At 49.2% G+C, this 23,065-nt stretch overlaps 1 protein-coding gene and 2 pseudogenes across 2 annotated transcripts in view; 2 read left to right on the top strand and 1 right to left on the bottom strand.

Moving 5' to 3' along the window:
- The window catches only part of snama (something that sticks like glue), a 109,284-nt gene that overhangs the window by 63,757 nt on the left and 22,462 nt on the right, over window positions 1–23,065 (bottom strand).
- On the top strand, window positions 11,113–12,257 carry LOC144101824 (uncharacterized; annotated as a pseudogene).
- Window positions 17,002–20,751, top strand: LOC144101822 (uncharacterized; annotated as a pseudogene). Its single transcript, XR_013308070.1, has one exon. The product of XR_013308070.1 is annotated as an uncharacterized LOC144101822 (transcript).

Here is a 23,065-nt window from a genome sequence, read left to right as displayed (position 1 = left end):
AGATGGAGATGAGGCGTTCAAAATTGAACTTTTCTGATGACAACACGTTGATACAAGAGTACAATGTTTTCATCTCCAAGATTCCCGAACCCATGCACCAGAGAGCGGACGGCCTGTTTAGAAAGTTTGAGAAGTACTGTCGCGAAGACGACTCGGGTGACTTGCCTCCACTACCGATGAACGACGCGCTTCACTTTCGAGTGATATCAGCAGCGACGAAACGGTGCGACATCAGTCTGTATCAAGTGGTGCCTCACGCTGTTTCCGGAGGAATTCCCAAAGCCGTTCAGGAAGGTATCGCTTCCATTCCCGCCTCGCTAAGAGTGACTCTGGCGCATGTAATTCTGGTGCAAGGTCTGTACGAGCAAAGTCCGTTGGAGAGGAAGAGCGAGTTGCGTGTGAAGGAACGAGAACGTCGCAAGCTGAAGGACAAGTGCAAGAAGAATAAGGATAACAAAGACGACGACTTTGGGGGTGATTTTAGCAATGCCAGTGCTTCTGAGGAAGAAGACGACGACGACGACTGTTATGGAGCTCGGCGTGACGATTTCAGCTACATGAACAAGAAGGAGCGTCGGCGCTTGCAGTGGATTTCTAACAAGAAGCAGCTGAAGAGACTGCAGCGACGACAGCAAGTGGCTCGAGACTTGGCCGCCCGCAACAAGCGCGAGCGAGAGGATCGAGTGCGAATGCTCGCCGACCGAGCCAAACAGACGCGTCAACGATCCGACGTACGTGACCCTGGACCGGGCAGTGCTTGCGCACTGTATTGATCCCGACTCCGGCAACGTGGTCTGTTTCACGCCGGTCGGACGCAAGGGCTCGTGTCGGCGGGTCGAACGCTCTCGCAGGGCTCACTGTGCGAATCCCAACGTGGGTGACATTCACTACGTGTACCAACTGAACGGCCGGTTCGAGTTCACGTATGCTACAGTGCACGTCATGTTCAACGGGCCGTTTTCTAGCGAAGAGCACTGGCTGAACCCGCTGCTGGAGATGCTGCCAGACGAAGGGTACGCGAGTACCTTCAAGGCACTGTATCGGAAGATGTGTGTGTTTGCTGCCGATAACAGGTCTTACATGCACATGTTCTGGAACTGGATGGCTCCGTCGGTGAACGCTAGCATCGAGCGAGCGAGCAAGATGATGGACCAGCAGCAGTCGGCCGTGGTCGCTCCCTCTACTACAACGGAAAAGATCATCGCCAACATGACTACCAAGCAAGTGGGTTGCACGTTTGCTGCGATTGCCGTGCACGGTGCCGACAGCTACGACGCTTGTAAAGAGACCTTGCTATCCAAGCAACACATGACGAACCCGCTCATTCGTCGCAAGCACTGGGAAGCCGTGACCAAGCAGTTTGCACCGTTGTTGAAGCGCGTGAACACCTACATATCGTACTTGTGTCATCGTATACTGAATGCTCAGGTGGAACTGCAAGACATGGCCAATTTCGGTTCCATGCTGTTGGGAGGCAACTCGGACGCGTACACACTTCCGTCGCCCGTCGGGGGCAGTGAATCGGTGGTGTACGAGCAACCGGACGAGTCCGAGACTTGGATGTATGAGCAGTTTCAGGCTCTATTTCCGCACCAGCGCGACCTCGACTCGGTTACAGAGATCAACCCCGACATGTTCACTACAATGTTGGATGCTGAACTGCCCCTATATTCCTGGCGCGCCATCACCCATGGCGTAACACACTTTTGGATTTCTATCATAGCGTATTACATGAGCTTTCGCGCCATGTACGCTCATCAGCAAACGCAGCTCGAAAGCAGGCAACAGATGAAAGACCCCATGGTAGTGGTGAAGGATTACAGGGGTGGCAGAGGAGACCAGAAAGAGAGTTGCAGTAACGGCGGCGGTCGACTGAAGGACGCCGCCGTGCCCAGTAAGCAACGCACGTGCGTGCTAGTGTTTTGGTGTAACGGCGACGACGAGTGTGCACTGATGTTGCTGGAAAGACTGTACTGGGCGTTGCACGTGGTGCTTCGACTGCACGCCGGACAGGGCGAGGTAAATAGGAAATACAAGAATGTGTTCGCCAACAATGTGTTTCTTCATATGTTTATGGAGAAGACGGACAAGGTGGAACTGGTGTTCTCAGACTCCAACGTCGGTTGCAAGATGGAATTTAACACTCTGCACATTTTGTTTTGTGCGAGCTCTTCCGGCGATCGCCCACCGCTTGTCGTGTTGCCCCAGATCAGCGTGAAGCAGCGAACGCCGGGAAGACGGTGCGTGTCGTTTGTGAAGATGAGTCCTCCACACAGGATGGCCAAGACACCGCCAACTAGCCCGACTCGCGAACTATTTGAAGACAGAACAAAGTCTCGCCGAGTGTACAGCAACGAATATTACACTTCTCAAGAGGCTGTTCAGAATCCGCTCGTCGCAGACGGCATCGGAGACGTGGTGGTGCACGAGCAGAAATACCCAGACTACATCTGTCCACTACATCGTGAACACGATTCGTCGCCGCTGCGGGGACATGATCGCCAGCGACTCGCTGAGCATAGACTTTTTGTCTGAAACGTACTTCGGAAACATCTCCTCCAAGGAGACATTGTCTACAATCAGCGTGACTAATTTGGGCATGAACATTTTGCAAGCTACTCGTTACTTTACGGGTCACATGTCTGCAAATGCCATAATGAATGCTCGAGCGCACCACTATGCAGTTTCCGCAACGATTGTAACGCCGCATGTCCTCGTTCTTGCAAGTAGAGAATCATGAACGCGGCGGCGTAAGCAGAAAGGGAGGAGTGTCCCGATGGAAACGATAGTCTTAAATTGCGCAGCAAGTGTCTGGAAAGTTCGGTCGTGCAGTGCAGAGACTGCGTGTATACCGTTTCATTGCCGCGTTGACATGCATCGGGTGCGCACAACGAGAGAAAGTGTGGTCTGGGTCTACCCACGCTGTACTTCATCGCGTCCGTCACAAATATAGTGACTAGTGCTCCAACTACGAAACACAACAGATAGACGTGTAACTTGCGAACTATGGAGGGTACGGATTTCTTGAAGCATAACGTGAGTTTCCCATCACACTCCTCACTCGAAGAAGCACGGTGCGATTTCCATTCTATCCAGCCCAATGTAAGGATCGGCAGTAGCATGCACGTAGCGTATAGCATCGCGCCGGTAATCGTACTGTCTTTGTAATCGAGAGAGAGTGAGCGAGCGATCATCGCACGAGATACGCGTGTGTACGGGTCTCAGTGCCGAAAAACATATCGCGAGCACGAGAATGGTGATTATTAATATGGGTACTGCATGCATTCCTATGACGATCTTGTATCGAGTCATGTTTTCTCTCCGTCTTTCTTTCGTTGCAGAAATGCTACATCGTGCAAGACATGCGTATGTTTATGTACTCCTACGATTTGAAAATGACCTCCGAGGGTAACGTGTTGGAACTGAGGAGCTCCGGCAGCACCAACAACGTCGCTACACCTGTGGTATCCTTTGAGCGTCTAACAAAGATTCTGAAGCCGATAAAGATAGTGTTCATCGGGAACAACCCCTGCTACATCTATGATAGTGATGGAGAGAAGCGCTTCGGGGCAAGTGTGCGGGACTTTATTGTCAGCACATACTGCGGACATCGCTGGTACAGCGACATCGTGAAGCAGGCACTGTTCGATTCGACTAGATCAACCAGTCTCATTAAAGAAGTGAATGAAAGGAGCACCGCGGAGCAGTGTGACGAGTTCTACGACACGGTCAGGAAGCACGTGTTGCGCACCAACATGATAGTTGAACCGGTGCGTGAGCTGTACGAGCTAGACGACGCGTTTTGCAAGGCGGAGATGGAGGTTCGACACGAGCTCACGAACCCGGAGGATTTGGAAGATGAGTGCGACGACACTGACATTCCGTGCGAGTGTTCCCCCCTCGAGGACTTGCAGGACATGGCCAAACGCTTGGTTTCCGATCCCAACTTCATTAATGACCCCAAGATTCACGAAAAGTTGTTGGATGTGAGATGGTCCATGAAGGATTGCCGACTAATTCGCAAGACAAACATCGCTCACGTTGCTGTGAGTGCGCGCAAAGGCATGGGAGTGGCGTCTCAGAAGAGAGCTCAGTGGCTATCGACAAAAGCGGATGAGAGTGATGTGACTGATCTTATGACCGTGCTCAAGGCAGCTTGTCAATGCGTAAGTGTCAAGTCTATCGAGGTACGGGACGTGACTATGCTGAAGTTTGAAGCGACTGAGAAACTGCAGTTTCGTCGTCTGAAGTCTCTGGTGATTGCCAATTCGGCAGTTACTATAGGTGCTATAGCCTCCTCATTCCATGAGTACCCAAATGGGTACCTCTGTTACCAAACTTGCAAAGCAGTCCAAAATGAAATACTAGCGTTCAGACCCGTTTTACCCGTTTGGGTACCTTGCATTTTCCAATCTGTTCAAGAGATGGCGCTGTGTGTCTGAATGAGGCTGCCCCATATGCAGTCAAAGATGGCTTCCTCCAGCCCGCACGCACGTTTTCGTCCTCGTGGTAAGTAAAGTTTTCTTGCTTCGATCTGCAACGCTCTTTTTAAACTCTGTAGCTGTGAAAACTGTGACCGCACACTAGGGGTTTTGCTGTGACATGTTTAGTACAAGTTTCGCAGCAAACATTGTTGCTACGTCTACTTTAAGATGTGGGTACCCAATTTGGTACTTGGGGACTTAGCCGCTTTATTGTAATTTGCAGGCAAGTACCTTACAGACGAAGAAATCCAGGCTCTTTTAGAGCAGAGTGATGCTGATTTGTCAGACTGATGATCCGGAGTGGATCGACAACTCCGCAGAAGGCTCAGACGAATCCGACGCCAAAAGCAGCAGCAGCTCTGACGACAGTGATGACGAAGTCGACCAGCCATCAACTACACATTGCTTGTGGAAAACTAAAACGTAAGAGTATTTATTTCTTTATTACTTTTTGAACAGGCATATTCAATTCACCACAGATAGCATCCTTAATTTATATAAAATTGAAAAATATTTTGATCGAAATTTGTTCCCGTTTATTTTGTCCAGGTTCACCAGTGTGAACTTCGATGGAGTAGCAGAAGACATCGGTGAACAGGAATTAAAATCGCCTTACAGTTATTTTTCTGCGTACTTCCCAGAGGACTTTTGGAATGAATGTGCGGTTCAGACTAATCTCTATTCTGTTCAAGAAAGGGGAGGTTGTTCCGTAAAGACAAATGCAAAGGAGCTCCAGACCTTTGCAGGCATTCACATTTTAATGGGTGTCTTGAAGATTCCAAGAGTACGCATGTACTGGTCCCGACTGCTGAGTGTCGAGGTGATCACGAATGCGATGCAGCGTGATAGGTTCTTTGAGCTTCGAAGCCACCTACACTTTTCTGATAGACTGTCTGTAACAGACAAAGAAAAAGCAGAAAACAGGCTTTTCCTGGTGAAGCCAATTATAGAGTTCTTCAGAAAAGCATGTCTACAGCTTCACCGTTCTGCAGAGCTCTGCGTGGACGAGCAAATGATCCCGTTTACTGGCAGGTGTCCAATGCGACAGTGTGTCCCTAGCAAACCAAACCCTGTTGGGTTGAAGAATTTTGTGTTGGCAGCGACTGATGGCTTGGTTTTGGACTTTACAATTTATGTCGGGAAAGGAACTGTTCCAGTTGAAGACTTGAAAGAACTGGGCCTTGGAGGAGCAGTTGTGAAGCAACTGACTAACACCGTGAATCGAAACGACGTTACATTTCTCTTCACCGATAGGTACTTTACAGCAATTAAACTCGCTGACGTTTTGCTCAAGGAGAACATTTTTCTCACGGGCACAGTCATGGCTAACCGCACCAATGGCCAGGCAGCACGAATGCCAAATGACCGGTCTATGAAACGTGGAGATTCCTGCTGTAGAGTATGCAGTGACGACAAGCTTTGTGTTGTCAAATGGAAGGACAACAAATCAGTCATTTTGTTGTCATCTGCCTACGGGACTGAGCCAGAAGGAAAATGTCGAAGGTGGTCGAAAGAAGGAAAGAAGAGAATCGACGTTGCACAACCTGACATTGTTGCCAAGTACAATCAACACATGGGCGGTGTCGACCTGATGGACCGCTATGTGGCTTACTACCGAATCCAGGTGCGCAGCAAGAAGTGGACTGTGCGCGTTTTCACTCATTTCTTAGACTTGGCTTGCTGCAATAGTTGGGTGCAGTACATGAGGGACTGCGAAAATGCTATGGTTCCCAAAAAGGATCGGCTAGATTTGCTGAACTTCAAAATTAACATAGCTAATGTACTATAAAAGCAGACCTGTCTGATTCACGGGGGTCTCATCCAAATGCAGAAAGGGGTGAAGAAGCGACTGCACCAAAGAGAGCCAAGGTGATTCCCATACCCCCAGATGAGGTGCGCTACGACCATACTGGACACTTCCCTGAACATACTAAGATGAAGTTCCAGATGAAGTGTCGGAATCCGCATTGCAGTGGCAAATCGCGAGTAAAGTGCAGAAAATGCGATGTGTTTCTTTGCCTTCTAAACAGAAACTGTTTTCTTGAGTTTCATACGCCCTAAGTCCCAGAGTACCCACTTGGGTACCAGCAAACTAACTACCTTCCGTTTGTATTTTTAACGCGCAACAATTTTTTGCTTCGTTTTGCACTAATTTGTGTCCAATAAACAAGTTTTACAAAAATCGTTCACGAATTGTTGTCTCAGGACTGAAGAGGATAGTTAACATGTGCCACAGTCTGACAATCGACTACTTCGAAATGGTGGATGTGCCCCTGTGTATGTTCAACTGCAGGTTCGAGAAGCTGTTTGGTGAGGTGAGCGATTTCATTGCAAATCACGTGAACTTTCGCCACGAGCACTCGCCGGCCGATGAGACTTTAATGCTACTGAAGGACATGAGCACGGAAATGCTCTCTGGACTGATTTCCTACGACAAGCTCGGTCGTGCAAAGGAACTGTACGTTTCGTGTGTGGCTCAGTTTGTGGCCGTTCTGACTCGCGTTCGTCGCCGGTGTGTGAGATCAGTGCTTAAAGCCATGAACTGTATCAATAAGAACACCAAGCGCGTCACGCAGTCCGACCGTCTAGACATGAACATTGCCAACGACACCAGCGAGGCTGAACTTGCAAGCATACTAGCTGCAAAGTTGGGGAATTTGTACGCCGACATTAGCCCTTGCATGCCACTAAGCTGTGACTACACCAAGCCTCGGCACTGGCGTAGCGCGATGCAGTACTCTGTCTGGAAGCGGTGCCGACGCGGACGTGAGGCGAATCTTTTCAGTGGAAATCATCGCTTTGAAAAAGGACGAACGAGTGAAAGATCAAGTGGAGTACCTTGTGTCTGAAGTTGGAACATACCCAATCACCCGCGAAAGATACGTCAAGACTCGAGTGTTTGTCTATACAAATGGCTTGAAAGGACTGCCTACAATTGAGCAAGTGATAGGGGAAGAAGAGGCTACTCTCGTGATGATGGGTTGTAGTGACGTGGAGCTGAGCTTGGTGAACGCTCATCGCATCCTGAACAGAAACGACGACAGCGTCGGTAATCTGGAACGGTATATTGGCGCTGCAATTTCCATTTCAGTAAAGTGCACATCTCCCGAAGAGTGTCCGAGCGTGAACGACAGCTCTTATGTTTTGAGCCGCATCAGGGAACTGTGCCGTAGTCGGTTGGACAGTTTGATCATTGCATGCAAGCACTTCGAGACTAACGTCAGGATCCGGCAGGAGAATAACTTCTTGCTCTCCCAGATAGGGAACGCAGACCAACACCGCTGAATTTCGATATGCCCAGCAGCAGGACAGTCGAACAGACAGGCGCTCGGACTGTGCACGTCAGGAATACAGGTGCCGAAAAACAGAGGTGCACGGTCATGCTAGGCGTGACGGCGGAAGCTCCCACCGTACGTCATTTTCAAGCGGAAGACCCTCCCGAAAGGAAAGCTCCCCCCTGGTATACACGTGCGCGTCCAAGAAAAGGGGTGGATGACCGCGGACCTTATGGTGGACTGGGTGAAGACTGTGTGGGGGCGGCAACCGGGGAGCGCTTCTCTTTCCGTCGCTCCTCGTGCTTGATAGCTTTCGGGGCCATCTTCAAGAGTCGGTTCGGGCGAAGTTCAAGGACCCGAGCACGGACCTGGCTGTTATACCCGGCGGCCTCACATCAATGCTACAGCGTCTTGACGTATCTTTGAACAAGCCATTTAAAGATAACGTCCGGAGGCTGTACGCAGAATGGATGGCCGAAGGTGAACATGCTCAGATGCCGGGCGGCAAGATCAAAAGACCGTCCGTGGAGCTGCTGTGCAGCTCGGTATCAGAGGCATGGGGGATGATTGATGTGAACACGGTGGCCAGAAGCTTCAAGAAAACAGGAATTTCGAACACCCTGGATGCCACCGAGGACCACCTGGTGTGGGACGGCGAAGAAGCATCGGAAGATAAAGAAACCATCGATTCCAGTGTCGACAAGGACTCTGATGAAGAGTAGAATTGCCTGCAGGACGTACGCAACGCGAGTAGTGACGGGGAGGTTGCACGCGGCAAATAAGGTGCTTTAGCAGCTTGAGCTTACGTTCACCCTGTACTTTCATAACGAAGGTAAGTTACGCTTGAAAGTAATGTTTTCGTTATATTTACAATTGCGGACCTGACAATCCTGATCTTGCACCCATTCATCTTTGCATTTAACACTCCGAAACATTTGCTTGAAAATTTTCCTCGCATAGCTATCGCACCCCCAAACATCGCGTTGATTTACAGGGAAAAAAGTGCGACGATTACGCGAGTAAATACGGTATTTACTAAACTTCCCCTTGCTCGTTTTTTGCACTTTTCTCAAAATTCACATTGTCGACTACTAGCAGTCTTGCTGCCTCGACATCTCGGCCACCAAGTAACAGAGCTGAAACTTTTGCAGTACGAAATGTTGGGAGCAGTTTTCATTTTACCTTTGTTTTGATTAATTTGCTGTTACTTGGTTACACACATCTTGTATGCTGAAGTTCAGAAGGCTGTAAAAAGATTAATAATTCACATATCAAAAATCTGCTCTCAACATTTCATAATTTACTCTTCTGGCTATCCAACCATGCCTTGCAATTAATTTTTGACAGTTATTATTTTGCCATCTGGGCCTCAAACAATGGACATTGGTTGCTAATTAGTAGTGCATATTTGAAATCAGCATAAAAAAATTAAGTATTCATTTTCATTAAAATCTGTCAAAAAAACAATGGTGTAAGACTAGTGTCCATCCTTAATGTTGTGTTAAATAGCAACGCCAACTGTATCGGCTTGTTTGTGTTTATATGGAGCAAAATAAATGTTCATTACACAGAGCACCTGGTGCCTTATGGAATGCCACTGTTGTGACAAAGGCTGTGGCGCAGCTGCGTTGATGACGAGTCAAGAGCACTCTGATTCAAAATATTTTAATTCTCCTAGACAGAAAAAGAAACAAAGATAAGAGACCGTACAGAACAGAAATCGCGCCATTAAGGCTGCTGCAGGGTGCAGTGCATGCTAGCATACAAGTTGTGAGCGCCTGAAACTTGAATCAAAAGCTGTCCCCAGTTTCTCTTCCATCTGCTTGGCAAGCTAGTCAAGGGAGCATCTGCTCTTTAATAATACCTTTCTCTATGTTAGCCTTTCTCTATGTTAGGAATGTGAAGTGGCAAAGGGCCTTAAGAAAAAAAATCATAGGCCTACTGATCTGCACCAGACCGATGACGCGCAATGGTGCGGTTCGACGTATCACGCGCTTTAAAATGGCTCCGATCTGCAACAATGCCAACAGTTTCAAGTGGTTCAAGGGGGGACACTGGTCTCAGAGGTAAACAAAAAAATGGCAAGAAAATCATTTTTTGAAAATTTTTTCGAAATCTGCTGCCTATTCTTAACCAGTCTGCAGAGTTTCAAGCTTCTAAGATCAGTTTTCACACAGTACCAATTTATACCGTCCATGACGACTGAATTTGATTAGAAATTGACATCAAAACAGCACTTTTTCCGCAGCGCGCAGCTCCTATTCTATGCACGCTATCGTGTTGACACCGGCGCAGTACGCGAAGTATCACCTGTTGGTAAGATTTTGCACCCGACATCAGTTTGGCAAGAAGGTGAAGAGTTCGTTGAACGAAAACTTCAAACCGCGCACCGCCTCACCGCAGGATCCAAGTCAGACCTAACAGCCGACATGGTAGAGAAGCTTTCGGCAACGGCAGCAAAAATCTGAAGGAGCTTTTTGCTGACAGCAACGACGCCGCAGTTAACCATGAACGAAGTCCCATAGTGCAGTGCGAGTGTTTGAATTCAGTGAACGCTCTGCTCGAGCTCGTGAAGTGCAGACCCTGCTCTGGAGTTGTGAAAATAATAAGATGAATGTGAATATGGCCTTGCTGTCAAGCTGCAGATTGTGTGCAACGTCAACGTTGACATGGAGTTCACCACGCATCGAAGGTACTGAAAAAGTGAATCCTTTCAAAACTGAACGTCCTCGCCGCATGTGTGATGCTGGCCACTGGCAATCGCCAAACGGCATTAAGGGGGGACACGGGTCTTTTTCTCGGTATTTTCGAAATCAGCGGCCATCTATCTACCTATCTGCCAAGTTTCTCACCTCTTAGATCAGTATTTTATTCATAATGTAAATTTACATAATCTACGTCGCCCGAATTTGCGCTGAAATCGGCTCCGAAACGGCTGTGTTCCGCGCCGCATAGCTCCCGTATCATGCGCGGCACCGCAGCCATCTTGGTCTCGTTTGAAATGAAGGCTGTCTTTCGTCTTCAATTTCCTGCCACTGCTGCTTCCTTTCATCCATTGGTTGCCTAGCAAATAACAAAAAGAAAGGTGCCTTTCACGAGCCTATTGGCTGCTTGGGCGCTTATGACAGCAGGTCGCCTTCCGATTGGTGGTCAAGCCGTGGGGAGACGCGGCGCTTTCTTTGTGTTGATCCGAGGCGAGAACGCACAGCGATGCCTGGTCCAGCGTGCAAGTTTCATTCGCGGCAGAAGTTCGGCAAGAAGAGAAAAACGTCCTTGATTAATAACCTCAAGAGACCCCCTGCTCCAGTTGTCTGCACCGAGAACGACGAAAGTTCTGTGCCGAACGATCGAGTCGACAGTACAGAGGTCGAAGTAGGCCTAACACATTCGGCAGTTTTAATGACAACAAGACGGACTGCGTGGGGGAAGTTGTAACCTTCTACCGCGTCTCATCTAAGGGGAAGCGGGCGCAGTTCCGGTGCAACAGATGCCGCAAACAACTGTCTCAACTGCACGGCACCACTGCGTTACGAGGAGGTGCTGCTCTGCGAGCAAGTGGAGGCGCTTCAGCGAGCTTTTTTGCCCGCAAGGACTGCCTAGGCCGCCCAAACGTGAAGCTGCCGAGGTCAGCTGTGCTGTACCTCACCTTCTGCATGTCGAAGGAAATATCGATGACGGTCGCCAGAGAGATGCAAAAGAGCGATATTTAAGCAGGCCTGCACCGACTGGACAATCTACGTCCGCGAGGTCTGCTGTGCTGAGCTGTCAGAGCAGCCACCCCATGGGTGGACCTGGCGATGTGGTGCAAGTGGACGAGTGCCTTATGAGGGGCAAGCGCAAAGCCAACCGCGGCCGGCTTTTGGCAGGCGACAACGTGCCACCACACCGCCAGAATAATTACGGCGGCGTGGTGGACCGTGGGTGTTTGGAATGATTTGGGAGGCCACCAAGGAGTTGCGCCTCTTCAAGGTCGACCGGCGCAACGCGGCGACTCTCGGAGCCATCATCGCCGCCAACGTTTAGCCAGGGACCACCATCGTCAGCAACTAGTGGGCGGCGAACCAGTGTGTTCCGGGGCTGCTCGACAGCAACGGAGTCAACATGAACTTGACTCACAAGTCAGTCAACCATTCGCAGTTTTTCGTTGACCCTGTTACCGGCACTCACACACAAAGCATCGAGAGCTCATGGTAGAAGGCCAAGGCCCGGCTCATCAGAAGCGGCCGAAAGCTTACACCGCAGCTGACGGAGACCTACCTGGGCTGGCTTTGGTGGCAGTCCATTAACGGGAGGCAGCGCTGCCATGACCCTTTCCTTCGGCTGATGGAGGCCATCGCCAAGCACTACTCGATGTGAAGAGGACCCCCGTCATCTCTCTCTCTGCACTGCACGAGGCACTCCGGGTCTCAAAGCTGCTTTGCCAGCTTTTTTTCTTTTCACGGTCCCTCCGGGGGCCAAAAAACGAGCCTTGGCAGAGCTAGCACGATGCGTGCCACTGTCTCTCTCCCGAATCCCCCTCTCTAAACCGAGTGTGCTATGTGCAGGAACCAGTGCTTGAACTGCTCGTTTTTTAACTCTTTCGGGACCGCGCCATAGGCCATCGTGTAAAAATGCACGATCAAATCGCGCGCGCTCTCAAGCTCAAATATCCGCTCACTGGAACACATCTCGCCATCTAGTGAGTAGTCTGGTATCTAAACTTTCGGTTTTGGCGTAGTTTGCCTTTTTCTCGGCAGGCGGCGACGCGGGAGAGATTTTAATCTTGGGCGTGGCGGAGGCGCAGATTGAGAACCATGGCGTCAACCTCGCATCAGGCCGCGCAAAGAAAAAACGTCAGTCGCGCGATTCAGCCGCTTCTACTACGGATTTCTTTGAGGAATCAAGCAGCGAAGAGTCAGAAGACGACTTTTCAAGCTGATTTCAGCTCAGAGAGACTCTGGGTCACAACAACCTGGACCGTCAACTAGTAGCCGAAGGTGAGCATAGTTTTGCTTTCCACTTGCTGTTGAGTAGGTGTGCGTGATCGCTACATGTTCTCACTATTTTATCTCTGTTTTGTAGGGTTTCCACAACTTACGGGAATGGTCTTCTACCGCCGGCGCAGAAACGTATCGAGTTTTCGCCCAGGAGAAAACCCGGTGTGTACTTGACTGAAGATGTGGGCATGGCACTCAGAAGCGCACAAAAAAAATTTCTTACTGCCTTGAACTTTTTTTCTCGGCCGAGGTCATTCAGACTATTTGTGACAATACTAATAAATATGCCTGGACAAAGATTTTGGAGAAGCCGACGCATGCCCGTCCCGACGGCTCTTGGGAAGAAGTGGCTCCAAGTGAGATGCTCAAGTTTATTGGCCTCGTTATCTACATGGGAATCGTGAAAGTGCCGCGGCTGAAGCTTTACTGGAACGTGGGAAACATGTACAGCGGTCTTCTTCCGCCACGGATTATGCCACGGCGCCGCTTTATCGCACTGCTTGCGATGCTGCATGTCGCAGACTTGGACGACGTCAGTCAGCTCTCAAAAGGAAAGCTTCGGTTCGTCTATTGGCTGATTCATCACGTAAACAAGTGTCGGCGAAGCTTTTCCAGCCGCATCGAGACCTCTCTGTGGATGAGCGCATGGTAAAATTGAAAGGACGCTCGGGAATACGGCAATATATGAAAGATAAAGTAACGAAGTGGGGCTACAAGCTGTGGGTCCTCGCTGACCCCGACACCGGGTATACTGTGCAGTTTGCAGTTTACACAGGCAAGCGTGAGCACCCAGGGCCCCACGGGTTAGCTTTCGACGTAGTTTGTCAGCTATGTGCCAAATATTTGGATCAGGGCTACAAAATTTTTATGGATAATTTCTATACTTCTACACACCTGTTCGCTCACCTCCTCGACCGACGAACATTGGCTTGTGGGACAACAATAAAAGATCGCCGAGGATTCCCTGCAGAGCTAAAAGACGCACGATGGGAAAAAAAAGCTCGTCGTGTCGACATTCAATGGATGCGTGACCGAAGCATTTTATACCTTCAGTGGAAAGACCGGCGCGTTGTGAATATGATGAGCACCATACACACTGCCAACAAAAGCGTCGCCGCAAAAAGGAGGGAGAGAAGCGGAAGTACATGGACCCAAATATCTGTACCAAAACCAATGCTTATTCATGATTATAATGCCGGAATGCTGGGAGTGGACAAATCGGATCAAATGATTGGATATTATAATGTTCTGATGCGTAGCGTCCGCTGGTGGAAGACCCTGTTCTTCCACTGCATTGACATCGCATGTGTCAACAGCTTTTTTTTGTTCCAAGCATACCGCAAACTTCAACCAGAAATCCCTGAGCTGACAAGAAACTCCTCATTTGACCATTTAGCTTTTAGAGAAGAGCTGGTGCAGCAGCTTCTCCATCTTGAAGATGCCAAGGCAGCTCGTGCTCCTCCACCGCCTTCTGCAGAACACCCGCTCCACGAGCCGCAAAAAGTGGAGAAGAGAAAAAATTGCAAACTATGCTACGAAAAGACCAAGACCGAGGTGAAAACTACGGTTTTCTGCAGTAAATGCAGCGTACATCTGTGCTTCAATGCGGCCCGCAACTGTTTTCTTGAGTGGCATAGGGACCGTGCTCAGAACTGAGCGGTGAGCAGTGGTGCAAGAAAGCACCAAAAAAAAAATGTACATAAGCCTCCCACTTTTTTTTTGTCTCGAAGTTAGAAAAGAGGCATTGTATCACATTTTGAATATTCTGAAATATTTTTATTACTCTTTTTTATTTCCGTATTCAAGAATTTCCTTCTTTTTTATGGAGAAAAGTTGTATTTTGAGATTTTTTCGTGATATCATGTATATTTTTAAGGCATCTAAATTTTTTTGTCGTGAAAGTGCGTTCATTTAGCTGCATAACAATATATGTTACAACAAGCTAGCAGAAAAAGTCATTGAATAAAAAAATATTTTCGAATTTGTATCAGAATTGCCTTCTTTTTGGGCGGTCCCGAAAGAGTTAATATAGAGTTCACCATCGCCACTGTGCACTCAGGTAATTTCTTTTGCATTGCCACACGCAAGTACCCGTGTATAATGCTGAAGGAAACTTGTAGGGGCAGGAAACGTGCCCGATTATAACTGTTACGCGTTATTGCGCAACAGAAAGCAGCGAAAGCGTGCCGTGGTAGAAACACTTGGACTAGAAGCCCTCATATCGGACTTATCGTGCGACGGAGGACGATTATGTGGTTCTTTGACGGCAGAACATGGTTATTTCTAGAAGGAAATATTTTCAGCAAAAAATTGGGAACCAGAAAGACGTCGTTACTGTATATACGGTAACAATCGCTTTGTTTTCACGAAACAACCGCAAGGCCGCGTGAAAGGCACGCGCACGATTAAAACTTTTACTCATGTTATTGCGCGATAAATCGGCCCAAGGAGGAAAAAGGCGCGGGATGTGACCCGCGTCACTGCCGCGGACACACCGCCGAAAGCGAGAGTGGGTGAAAAGAAATTGGCTGTGGTTTCGCTTTGATAAAACCTGGAGTGACGCGAGAGAAAGATCTGGCCGAGTGGAACTAGCTCTGTCGAATTGCAGTCAGTCTTTCGCTGCTGCTTTTCGCAGGGCGTGCCTTCTTCATCTTGGTTCCTGCACGTGGATTCACACTCTCCGCTCCGCCCCCCTCCCCTCCCCCTCACTTGGCACGGCGCATGCCGACAGCTGTTGCAGCTCGGTTTCGCTGGCGCGCCCACGCCGTTCATCTTGGTTCCTGCACGCGGATTCACTCTCTCCGCTCCGCCCCCCTCCCCTCCCCCTCACTTGGCACGGCGCATGCCGACAGCTGTTGCAGCTCGGTTTCGCTGGCGCGCCCACGCCGTTCATCCTGGTTCCTGCACGCGGATTCACTCTCTCCGCTCCGCCCCCTTCCCCTCCCCTCCCCCTCACTTGGCACGGCGCATGCCGACAGCTGTTGCAGCTCGGTTTCGCTGGCGCGCCCACGCCGTTCATCTTGGTTCCTGCACGCGGATTCACTCTCTCCGCTCCGCCCCCCTCCCCTCCCCCTCACTTGGCACGGCGCATGCCGACAGCTGTTGCAGCTCGGTTTCGCTGGCGCGCCCACGCCGTTCATCTTGGTTCCTGCACGTGGATTCACTCTCTCCGCTCCGCCCCCCCTCCCCTCCCTCTCACGGCGCATGCCGACAGCTGTTGCAGCTCGGTTTCGCTGGCGCGCCCACGCCGTTCTTCATCTTGGTTCCTGCACGCGGATTCACTCTCTCCGCTCCGCCCCCCTCCCCTCCCCCTCACTTGGCACGGCGCATGCCGACAGCTGTTGCAGCTCGGTTTCGCTGGCGCGCCCACGCCGTTCTTCATCTTGGTTCCTGCACGCGGATTCACTCTCTCCGCTCCGCCCCCCTCCCCTCCCCCTCACTTGGCACGGCGCATGCCGACAGCTGTTGCAGCTCGGTTTCGCTGGCGCGCCCACGCCGTTCATCTTGGTTCCTGCACGTGGATTCACTCTCTCCGCTCCGCCCCCCTCCCCTCCCTCTCACTTGGCACGGCGCATGCCGACAGCTGTTGCAGCTCGGTTTCGCTGGCGCGCCCACGCCGCCGGCACCAACAGCCCCCCACAACTCCACCGCTGCATCGGCCTCCACCTCCTCAACCACAACGGCTGATCCTACCCCCTACCGACCAGCACCGTGGTGCCATCATCGGATGGTGTCGTCTTTCCTACTTACGGTCCCCGCCAAGCCAGGCGCCTCGTCCCTTCCCTCGTCAACCCGGCACTAGGGAGTTCTTGTGAGCACTCGCAAGTACCCATGTATAATGCTGAAGGAAACTTGTAGGGGCAGGAAACGCGCCCGATTAAGACTGTTACGCTTTATTGCGCGACAGAAATCGGACTTATCGTCCGACGGAGGACGATTATGTGGTTCTTTGACGGCTGAACATGGTCATCAGAACCGAGTAAAAACTCCAAGAACTCGCGTCAAACTCCAGCAACGAAGCGGAAGTCTGCTATTTGCGAGATGCCAGCAGCACTGCTGACGGACCGCTTGATGAGGCGTGCTTCACGATCGTTAGCCTGGCGTCGCTAAACTATCTGCTGAGGCTCGCTAAGTGCAGAACGTGGGGCGGTGATATCAGCGTCGAAAAAGGTGAGCGAGAATATGGGCTCGCCGTTAAAATTGTTCTTAAGGGCACAGGGTAAGGTAAAAATAGAAAAAAATCGTTTTTTTTTCTTTTGTAATTTTAGAAGTTCAATTCTTTCTACACATGTTCCATGATCGCACTTTCCTCAGAAAGCCATATTTACGGCTGAAAAACGCTTTTTCCGAAACCAAGTAGTGAGCGGCCACGCCCCCTTTCAGGATTAAGGTCAATTTTTTGAACCAAAAAGTCCACCACCTGATTTCAAAACTTGCTACATATAAAAAATTGTCTGGCAACTATTGTACAGCTCCTCTTTTTTAGCCAAGACAATCCTGAGACGCTTTGCACGTTTTTTCCACGTTTCTGCAACCTTCATGCAGCTGCGTCCGAGTGCTATCCCTTTCGATCAGTATTGTAAATTGTGCCGGTGTTGGTTGTTGCTGATAAGTTGAGATGCCCAGGGCAAAGAAGGCCTTCGTCAGGCGTCAATTTCACGGCAACCGCTACGCTCATCGTGAAAAAGCAAAAGGATGTCCACGACCGAATGAGATCCCGAACGCCGAACGCGCCAGCTCCTCGACATCGAAGCTTTCAAGATTTTCTCTGTGCTTCCAGGAAGAGGATGTGCTATAGAGCAGCAGCCAATATGCCTTAATGGACATGGACGGCATTTGTGCCGCAATTACACAGATTTGTGTGTGCAGAGAGTACGGTGGAAGTGTTGAGCTCATCGAAATTGTGACAAAACGGGTAGGTGTTGCAAGCGTTTACAGTTTGAACTGTGAAGTGTGTAGTGCCGCACAATGATTTGAGACGTCGAAGAAAACTACTTCTGGCCTCTATGAAGCCAACCTCAGGTTAGTGTATGCCTTGAGGTCCATTGGTAAGGGAATGGCTGCAGGAAATATACTCTGTGCTATGCTAAACCTTCCTAAGCCGCCGACAATGTTTGCGAAATAGTTAGCAACCTTTTAGTTAGCAACCTTTTCAAACTGTCGGAAAGCAGCAACTGTGCTGAAGACATGTCTAGCCTTCTAGCCACTCTCCCAGTTTGTTTATCTAAGTCTGCTCCTTCTCTCTGTACAGCTGCCACATCTTTGCCAGTTGCAGTAGAAGTTTTGCCATATGATTATCAGTCTCCAATACTAGAGAACAACATTGTCTATTTTGCTGGCTGGCTTGCCTACAAGTTTATGAATGATCACAGGTGTGTTACAGGGCCACATACGTGCGAGGTGAGGCTAGAAAATGCCGCCTTTGCCGATCAGAGCCAAGTTCTCTTGTACTTAAGGGGGGACACGGGTCTTCAGGGCACGAAAATTGCGAAAAAAATTTTTTTGAAAATGACATTTTCGAAATCTACAGTCCGTCTTCTACATATCTACGAATTTATTCGTTGCCTGAGTCAGTATTTTTTCTGTAATTCCACTTTACAAGGAGCAAACGAGCTGAATTCATGCATCAAGTTGCGCAAAAACGGTGTTTTTGAAAAAAGCGCAGCGTCCGTTTCGCGGCCATGAGAGACTCCATCTTGGTCTCATTTGAAAGAGCGATTTCTCGTTTTCAATTTCCCGCCGTGTTGCCTGCTTTTTGCGCATTGGTTGACGAGAAACGGGGCGCCAAACGAGTCACAGCGCGCGCTTCCATTCGTTGCTGAGCCCACGTGACTAAAATCAGCTCCTCTGATTGGTGGATCTCGGCCCGTCTCGTCTGCTAGGCGCACCAGAGCGCAAGCGAGGCGCCATTTTGTCAGATCAGTGTTGGACTTCGTACCGAAAATTTCTAGACGATGTCGCAGCCACGGGCCAAATTTTGTACGCGCCACAAGTTCGGCAAGAAAAGAAAAAAGTCAATCGCGGACAACTGCAAGAAGCGTTCTGCAGTGCCAGAAAGCAGCGACGACGTGCCTGCTGCTACGACCCGTGCCGCGGCAGCGGCAGCCGAGAACGAGCTAAGCCTACTGGTCCCGGATGCGCCGCCCGATGTTCGGAACAGCGGGCGCGTTCGCCGCGACACGGCTATGCTGACACCCGCAGATCTCGAAGAGATAAAGACCAAGGCCGACGCTAAGCTATGCGAGATCAAATATGTATGTGCTACGGACCGGAAAGCTGGTTTTCTCGAACATGCGAGTGACGACGCAGCTGCCCCATCCAACGATACGAGGTTCGTGATCGTGAGCCTGGAATCGGTGAACGCGCTTCTGCACCATGTCAAGTGCAAGGCATGCGGTGCTGATGTAGCGGTTGAAAAATCCGCGCGTGAATATGGACTCGCTGCGAGTCTTGTTCTTGTGTGCGCGATGTGCGGCGACGTAGCGTCGGTGTGGAGCTCGCCGCGCGTGAGCGGCGATCAAAACGTGAATCCGTTCAGTGAACATTCTTGCTTCGCGTGCTATGCAGAGTACCGGCAATCGGCAGACAGCGCTCAATGATATATTCTCAGCCATGAATATATCCCATCGCGGCCTTCACACGAAGACATGGCAGCAGTACTTAAAAACGAAGCTGACGCCATCGGCGGTGCGTGCTGCGAACAAAGTGACTGCCGAGTGTGCGAGCTCCGTTCGGGACTTGTACGCGGAGTTGAACTTGGGAAATCCGGACAATATCGCGGTCTCGTACGACGGGACATGGATGACGCGCTGTCATTCTTCTCATATTTGTGTAGGCACCGTGATTAAACTTTTTTCGGGCCTTGTATTAGACTTTGTCGTGCTTTCGAATTTCTGTGCCGCTTGTGAGCGAGGGCCAAAAGAGGATGACCCGAACTACTTGACATGGAAAGAAAATCATGTCTGCCAAAAAAATTCAGAAAAGAAAGCTGGAGAGATGGAGGTGGAGGCTGGCCTCATATTGTTCCAGAGGTCACTCCAGCAAAACAACCTGCGCTATACCACTGTTCTGTCAGATGGTGACAGCCGTACATTCTTAGCTCTGCAAGAAGCTAAGGTGTATGGCTTCATTCCTATCAACAAGGAAGAGTGCGTAAACCATGTGCAGAAGCGCATGGGCACAGCTTTACGCAACCTGGTTGCCAAACACAGAGACAGTCCTGACAGAATCAGTGGTAAGGGCAGGTTGACTGGTGATCTAATAACAAAGCTGACCTCATATTATGGCTGGGCAGTAAAATCACATTCAGGGGACGTAGAGGCTATGCACAAGGCTGTGATGGCGACATATCATCACGTGACATCAACAGACCTTGCATCAAACCATAGCCTTTGCCCAACAGGCCCAGACTCCTGGTGTCGCCATAATGCAGCAGAGGCCAAAGGCCTGCCTTCACCCAAACACCACTACAATCTTCCACCCCACGTCAGCAAGGCTCTTCTTCCCATCTACCAGCGCTTGTCGGACAGGAAGCTCCTTCAGAGGTGCCAGAGAGGAAAGACGCAGAACAGTAACGAAAGTCTGCACGCAATGATCTGGGCACTGGCCCCCAAGGAGCACCACGGTTCTTTGTTCAGCATTGAGGCAGCTGTAGCTGAAGCTGTACCGAAATTTAACGCTGGAAATGAGAGAGCCTCAGCAAGCATTCTGAGAGAGCTCAAAGTAGCACCTAGCACGTGCAATATGCAGCGCATGGCAGAGAAAGACCGGTGCCGACGAACTGCATCTGTGAACAAGCGTGCATGCGCAGAAAATGTGCAGCAGGCCTGCAAAAAACGGCACTTGGGAGCTAACAGCCAGACAGATTACATGCCTGGAGCATACTAGTCCATTTACAGTGTAAATATGTACATATTTTTCAGTATTTTTCAATAAATTTCATCTGTTTGTTTTTCCTTGTTTTCTCAAAACACAATTTTTTACTGTTTGCAAAGTTTACAAGGAGGATATCTTGGCTTCTAGAGCAGATACAGCAATAAGTTTTACTGCAGCATGCTTCTGAATGATTAAAGTATACAACGTTGGGAACAGATTTCTCAATTTCTGCTCACTAATTTTATTGTGCACACAAATTAAAACTGGTCGTCAAGCAGTCTTCCCTACACTGAACTTCAGCAGGCTCTAAAACAGCTAATACTGGATTAATCAAAAAAGTACTTCCTATATTGTATTGCTTGTACTGTACACTATCTAGCCACACACTAAAAACTGTTTTCTGATGAGTGGTTTTTTTTTGTATTGTTCTCGCAAATTAAGGAGTGAAAATGTATAATATCTTGAAAACTAATTGACATATTGGAAAAATAATTACATATTTGAAATCAGCATAAAAACTGATTAATACTGCAAATTTTCATTGCATTTAGTCTAAAAATAAAGAAAAAAGTTTCAAGACCCCTGTCCCCCCTTAGAGGCGAAAAAAATTGCGAAAAAACCGATTTTTCAAAAATGTAATTTTCGAAATCTGCAGCTGTTTCTCTACCACCCTGTGAATTTTCTAATCTCTAGAGCCAATATTTGGGCTGTAAAAGGAGTATAAAACTTCGATCCGAGCTCGCTCTTGGCAAATTTTCGCGCAATAACGGGGCTTTTTCCGAGACATGCTATTATCGTTTCACTGCAGCGATCGCGGCCATCTTGGTCTCGTTTGGAAGAGCTGCTTTTCGTTTTAAATTTCGCGCAGTTCCTGCTCCTTTATGCTTATTGGATGAGGGAGAAAATGCCGCCAAAAAGCAGTCGCAACGGGCGATGCTATTCGCTAGTCGGTGCACGTGACTGAAAGCTGCTATCTGATTGGCTGAAGGGCCTCGTGTCGTCTGCTGGAAGCGTCTGTTGAGCCCAAGCGGTAGCCATTTGGTCAAGGTGTGTTCGCTGGTGCATCTCGCGACGATGTCAACGCCGGCGGCAAAGTTCTGCACGACTAACAGATATGAAAAAAAGAGGAAAAATTCGCTCATTAACAACCTCAAGAAGAGCGCCACGGTCACCTCGAGCACCGCGGACACCACAGGCACCGTGGGTATGCCTCCGCCAGCGGATCGGGAGGTGCCGACCGAGCTAGGCCTAACGGCGCCGCCGGTCGCGGAAGCCTCATCGGGCAGCGGCCGTGTTCGTCGCGATACCAGAATGCTGCAACCTTCCGAGATAGAAGAAAGGGACAAAAAAGCCCAGGAGAAACTTCATGAGATGGCATCAGCGGCAGCAACAGGGCGAAAGGCAGCATTTCTTCGGTGCAATGGGAGACGCCGCAACTGCCCCACCCGGCGACACCTTCTCCATCGTCAGCTTGCGCTTGGTGAACGAGAAAATCTTCAGCGCTCACTCAAAAAGCGCCATTTTAATAACTCTGGTCAGACAGACTACCTTCCAGGAGGTTATTAAGTGTCTGCTGATGCCAGTATATAAATAAATTTGAAGTACTTTGCCATAAACACCACTTCGTTTGTTTTTGCTGTTTTTCTCAAAATGGAAATTTTGGACTCGTAGCATGTCCCAAACTAGCATATATCAGCAGCTATGGCAGATAGAACCATAATTCTTTTTTTTAGCAAGTAGCCATATATGTAGTCTACACAATGTTGGGAGTAGAATTTGTAATTAAGGTTCAGAAATTTTTTAATTTGCTCTAGCTTCTGATTGCAAGTTACGCACTATTTGTTCCTTGAGTTTCAATGTCTTTAAAAACTACTTATGATAGTAAAATTAAAAAACTGTTTCCAACATTGTATTCATTTCTGTTTCTAGAACCCAACCAAGTGCAATTTATAAACTTTCTAATGTGTTTTTTCTCTTAATTGTTCTTATTAGTGAGAAGGGTGTAATTAAGTGTATCTCAATAACTACTGATCCTATCATGAAACCAATGACATTTTTGGAATCAGCATGAAAAACTAGTCATGGGTGTGCAATTTGATTAAATTTGGTGCAGAAACAAAATTTTTTCTTTAAGAGGAGCCTCCCCCCTTAAGGGGAGATGGAGGTCGAAAACGCGGTTTTTTGCGAAAAGAATCGATTTTTTGTTTTCGCGTGTTTTGTCAAGTTTATTGTCTCTACTATTATGAAAATAAAAATTAAGGCTGAATTAGAACTCTAACTGGGTCAAAATTGCGTTTAAAGAGCACAGGGTGGCTGTTAAAAGTCCGAAAGTGCGCCGTTTTCTCGTGGCCGACAACTCGCGGCCGCTCGCCACTGGCAATCGCATGCGGAGCTCAGCCAAGCCTCCTTCCAATAACCATGGTTGCCCGCGCTGCTAGAGTGCAAGAAATAATAA

The sequence above is a fragment of the Amblyomma americanum genome, chromosome 8 (assembly GCF_052857255.1).
Source record: "Amblyomma americanum isolate KBUSLIRL-KWMA chromosome 8, ASM5285725v1, whole genome shotgun sequence".
NCBI lineage: Eukaryota > Metazoa > Arthropoda > Arachnida > Ixodida > Ixodidae > Amblyomma > Amblyomma americanum.
This window is presented reverse-complemented; position numbering and strand designations above follow the sequence as displayed.